This window comes from Crocuta crocuta, unplaced genomic scaffold (assembly GCF_008692635.1).
Source record: "Crocuta crocuta isolate KB4526 unplaced genomic scaffold, BGI_CrCroc_1.0 scaffold620, whole genome shotgun sequence".
Classification (NCBI taxonomy): domain Eukaryota; kingdom Metazoa; phylum Chordata; class Mammalia; order Carnivora; family Hyaenidae; genus Crocuta; species Crocuta crocuta.
In genome coordinates this window covers 1,007,079-1,012,346 of record NW_027527402.1, presented here as the reverse complement: position 1 = coordinate 1,012,346, position 5,268 = coordinate 1,007,079, and the positions used below count along the sequence as shown (strand labels likewise).

At 44.7% G+C, this 5,268-nt stretch overlaps 2 non-coding genes across 2 annotated transcripts; both read left to right on the top strand.

Moving 5' to 3' along the window:
- The first annotated feature begins 3,706 nt into the window (after positions 1–3,706).
- Positions 3,707–3,870, top strand: LOC144223029 (U1 spliceosomal RNA). The gene has a single exon (XR_013332529.1). It is a non-coding gene; the product is annotated as a U1 spliceosomal RNA (small nuclear RNA).
- A 159-nt stretch (positions 3,871–4,029) lies between these two features.
- LOC144223042 (U1 spliceosomal RNA) lies at positions 4,030–4,193 on the top strand. Its single transcript, XR_013332537.1, has one exon. It is a non-coding gene; the product is annotated as a U1 spliceosomal RNA (small nuclear RNA).
- The last annotated feature ends 1,075 nt before the right edge of the window (positions 4,194–5,268 follow it).

Below are 5,268 nucleotides of genomic sequence, written 5' to 3'. Positions count from 1 at the left end.
TCAGGCCTGTATATTTAGTGCTGAGCGGAAACCTTCCTACAGGCCAGCTGAAACTTACAATTATGAACGGCAGCTGTAGTTGGGTTTCTGTAACAGATTCTCCTCAGTTACCATACTCGTCTCCCCATGAGTCCCTAGGTGCAGGCCGCAGGCCGTGAGAGAGAAGGGAGTGTGGCCGAAGTGGGGACCGCGGACGTGTGTGGCGCTTCTTCATGTGGCTTCCTTGCACATTCAGGGCCTGCTTGGTCCCAGTTTCATATATACCACTTCTGTTCCATGACTGAATGAGCTGATCTCACTATACTTGTTAGTGTGACCAAAATGTTCAAAGGTATCGTGTACAGGGTCTCCTGAGTCCCTGCCTTTTCTAAGTGCTTGAGTAGGAGTTTCCAGCCATAGTCTGCCTGTCCCTCTTGCCATATCGTGTCACGGACGATGTTTCAGTTGTTTCTGTTTTTAAAATGTTGGTGACTGCTCTGTAGTTTGCAATATACATTTACAACTAATCTCAGTCAATTTTCAAATAACACTAACGTGCTCTACAGGTAATGCAGGTCCTTATTAATAGATGCAGTTCGAGCCCCACATTGGGCTCTGTGCTGATACTTCAGAGCCCTATGTGGGGTGCGAGCCCACAAACCGTGAGATCGTGACCTGAGCAGAAGTCAGAAGTCAGATGCTTAACTGACTGAGCCGCCCAGGTGCCTCTAAAAATAACAAAACAAAACAAAACAAAACAAAACATTATAATAAAGTACTAAAATGAATAGCTGCTCACAAATTTGATAACTTTGATGAAATGAACCGAATCCTTGAAAGACACAATTTATCAAAACTCACACAAGAGGATTGGGGCGCCTGGGTGGCTCAGTCGGTTGACCCTCTGACTTCGGCTCAGGTCATGATCTCACAGTTCATGGGTTCGAGCCCCACAGCAGCTCAGAGCCTGGAGCCTGCTTCGGATTCTGTGTCTCACTCTCTGCCCCTCCCCCTCTCATGCTCTGTCTCTCTGTCTCAAAAATAAATAAAACATTTAAAAAAAATTTTAAAAACGCACCAAGGGGAAATTGATCATCTAAATAGGCCTAAGTTGAATCAACAATTAATAAGCTTCTGAAAACAAAACCGGACTTGGATAGTTTCACTGGTGAATTCTACCAAACATTTAAGGAAATAATACCAATTCTCTACAGTATCTTTCAGAAAGTAGAAAACAAAGAAACATCTCCTGACTCATTCTGTGAGGCAAACTTTACCTGTTTAAAAACTAAATTCAGTCAAGTACATTTGAAGGTCCAATTAGCTTTATTATTAAACAATTCATGAATAGGGCAACCTCCCATCTAGCAAGTGGAGGGGAGCTCCACTGAGTTTAAGCAAAAGTTTTTAAAGGGGGAGAGAGGGCATTAAAGAAGAAGAAAGGGGAGAGGGGGGAGGAGGAGGAGGAGGGAATTTGAGAACAAGGAATGTATTGTTTACGCAAGGGTACCATCCTACAGGGAGAAGTAGGAGACTCTCAGTCAATTTCCTAGTATCCACCCGGAAACTCCATGTTGACTGGTTAAAGAACATTCTGGAGGGGGGGGTACTGCAGTTAGGTTAGGTATTAAGACCTCGTTTACTGACTTGGGGGCCTTAACCTAAATGATGCCATTCTGGGCCTGTGGTTTTCCTTTTAACAACTACTGTTGTTGTTTTTTTTTAAAGTATTTTTAAAAGTTATTTATTTTTTATTTTGAGAAAGAGAAGACAGAGAGAGACAGAGAACGTGAGTGGGGGAGGAGCAGAGAGAGGGAGAGCGCGAAAATCCCAAGCAGGCTCTGTGCTGTCAGCACAGGGCCCATGGCAGGGCTCCAACTCACGAGAGATCATGACCTGAACGGAAATCAAGAGTCCGTCAAGGTGCCCCATCAATTCCTGTTCTTTTGAGCAAACTCAATTACACTGAGAGATGGGACAAAAATGTAAGGCACTCTCAGTTACCTCTTCGTCGTTCCCTATAGCTTCTGTTGACCCTTTCTTTGGCATTTACGGGTCATGATGGTTTTGTTTAACATCCTTGATACCACAGGTTACTTCAGGTAGAGTTGGAGGATGACGTCAAGACCATTTCCCAGAAACCAAAGTAAGAACAAGGAAGTAGTAGATCCATTTATTTCAGGAAAGTCGGTGAGTTCAGGACGTTCGAACACGAACTGTCGTGTAACTAACATGATTTCCCCCCTTGGTGAGTTCCAGGTAGAGACTATACCTGGTGGAATTGTCACACAAACTTTATTTGCAGCGAATAAGGAGATCACAGGAGATGACTTCCAAAGCCTTGACTACCCGTGCAGGGGAGAGCAGCTTCTTTTTATTTAGGGTTAGGATGAATATTTGGAGTTTTGTCATTGCCTGTAAAGGCAGGCATAAGGTTGTGCAGGCGTACTTAGAAAAGTAAGGAATTCAGGGTCTTGGGGAGCCTGGGTGGCTCAGTCAGTTAAGCATCTGACTTCTGCTCAGATCATGATCTCATGGTTTGTGGGATCAAGCTCTGAATCTGGCTCTGAAGTGCTGAGCCTGCTTCAGATTCTTTCTTTCAACCTCTCTCTTTGCTTCTCCCCTGCTTATGCGCCCCCCCCCACCAAAACAAACAAACAAAACATAGTCATTAAAATAAAAAAGGAGAATGCAGGGTCTTACTTAACTTTGAAAATGGTACAGTTTTACTATTGCTTTGTTGTCTCTGATATGGTTAGGCTGCTTCGGAGCCTGGTAGAGACCGTTAGCTTTTGCACTCTATTTATTCCTTTAAAATTCGTTAACTACTGAAAAATTGGCCTTTGTAATCCTGATACCTCCTAAGAAGTTTTTTAAGAAGTGTGCTTAGGGAAATAAGCCTGTAGGGCATCATAGATCACGGAAAAAAGGTGGGGGCCTAAAATGATTTCTCTTGTGTCATGAAATCTACGTCTAGGCTCTCTTTTTCTGGGGACCCTTAGCTTTTTCTGCTTACAGAAGAACATGTGTTCCAGAAAAGGACTAGAAAAAGAAAATTCAAAACACTTTCCCACAAAGGTTGACAGTGAAATGAATGAAATGTTCCATGAATGAAACTTGAACCTTCAAGAATGCAACAGATTTCGCCACCAGTTGTGAAGCTTAATGAGTTTTAATAGACATACCCACAGAGTATATACACAGTTCTTTTGCAATCCTAACTGTTCTTCTCTCCACCCAGAAAGGCATTGTTTGAAGCAAGGTTCACAGGCGTCAGCAGCCTGCCAGACAAGTTCCCCGCAGGCCAAAGGTTTCAGGACCCACGCCCTTTGCCCCAAAGGGTTGGGTTTGGAGGAAAATAGGGACAGGCCATTGTCATTCCCTCTCCGGCCACCGCTCGCTAGTTGGCCGGCTGTGTGTCACGGGAGAAGGGAGGGGAGAGGGCAAGGGCGGGGCATGGGAGAGAGGGAAGAAGCCTCCCGTGACGTCACGGGTAGGGGCGTGTCCTATGTAAATATGGGGCGCAGGGGCTGCTGGTTCGGCAGCTATCGCTTAAATACCGTTATGATCTCGCAGACTGTGGGAATTATCCCAGGATCGTTGGTTGAAACTGCGTGTCCTTCATGTGTGAAGGTCCTGGGAGGCTCGAGGGTGTGTGCATGGAAGTGACCGTGTGTGCAGAGTGTGAGGCGTGAGAGGGTGTAGTGGCGCGGCGGACGAGCAACTCATACTTACCTGGCAGGGGAGATACCATGATCACGAAGGTGGTTTTCCCAGGGCGAGGCTTATCCATTGCACTCCGGATGTGCTGACCCCTGCGATTTCCCCAAATGTGGGAAACTCGACTGCATAATTTGTGGTAGTGGGGGACTGCGTTCGCGCTTTCCCCTGACATTTTACGGTTATAAAAACAGGCTTTATGCTCCTTTTGTTCTGCAGTGGCCTTGACTTGTGAGAGTCTTCCGTGGTAGAACGCTCTGAGATGGGGTGCTTTTTATAGTTTTCAAAAGAGGTTTCAAGACTTTTCTGAAAAACTACTNCGAGCAACTCATACTTACCTGGCAGGGGAGATACCATGATCACGAAGGTGGTTTTCCCAGGGCGAGGCTTATCCATTGCACTCCGGATGTGCTGACCCCTGCGATTTCCCCAAATGTGGGAAACTCGACTGCATAATTTGTGGCAGTGGGGGACTGCGTTCGCGCTTTCCCCTGACATTTTACAGTTATAAAAACAGGCTTTATGCTCCTTTTGTTTTGCAGTGGCCTTGACTTATGAGAGTCTTCCGTGGTAGAACGCTCTGAGATGGGGTGCTTTTTATAGTTTTCAGAAGAGGTTTCAAGACTTTTCTGAAAAACTACTGTGGTTACGGGTTTTTTAAAACCTTTTGCGGCTATTGCTCCGTTTTCTTTAACTGTAGTTTTCTAGCGAGTGGTGTTGTATGAGGATTTACTGGGGTCCTTCCTAAAGGCTTTCTAGTTTTCTCAGATACTCTTCTGGTTTCCATTAGTTTACTGATAACNTTTTTTTTTTTTCTCCTTAGGGAGGGGTTCCTACCACAAGAGGAGTCACTCCCATTTCTACCACTGAATCCCAGACCTGGGAGAAACAACACTGGTGGTGAGTAACTTGCTCGGGCAACTGTCACATGAGTTCTTGGTCGGAAACAGTGCTGTGTGGAATTCCAGGATATGGAAGAAGCATTCCAGAAATACACCCGTGATTGTTTTAAGCAGAACCATTGCAGGCAGGGAAGCCAAAACCATAATAAATGTATCTATTCCAGTGAGAACAAAATTGCTGCCCCTCACATGATGCAAAGGCCTGATCCCTTCCCTTCCTTCCAACTGGGGACTCAACCAGGGGCTGAGTTGTTCTTTGCTGTTGGCTTTTGGGCCGTCAGTAGTAGCCACATTAGCCATGTTCAGCACAAACCACGTTGCAGAAACCGTGGATAATCTGCATCTCTCCTTGTTTGAGGGCCCACTGGGCAGTCCTAGAACTTCCATTTGATTCTTTTTTATGACTTTCACTTTTTGGTGAGATTCTTTATTAGAACATAGAGCACTCATGGACATTGTGTATTCCATTTGTTTCATATATATTATTTATATGTAAAATGTATTATGTAATATGTTTGTAAAATATACATATATAATGTATACATAATGTATTTTGAAGTCTGCTAAATCTATTTGGGACATCTGGGAGTTGGTGTCTCTTGATTGCTTTTTTTTTTTCTAGGAGAGAGAGAGAGACAGCGTGAGCAGGGGAGGGTCAGAGAGAGAG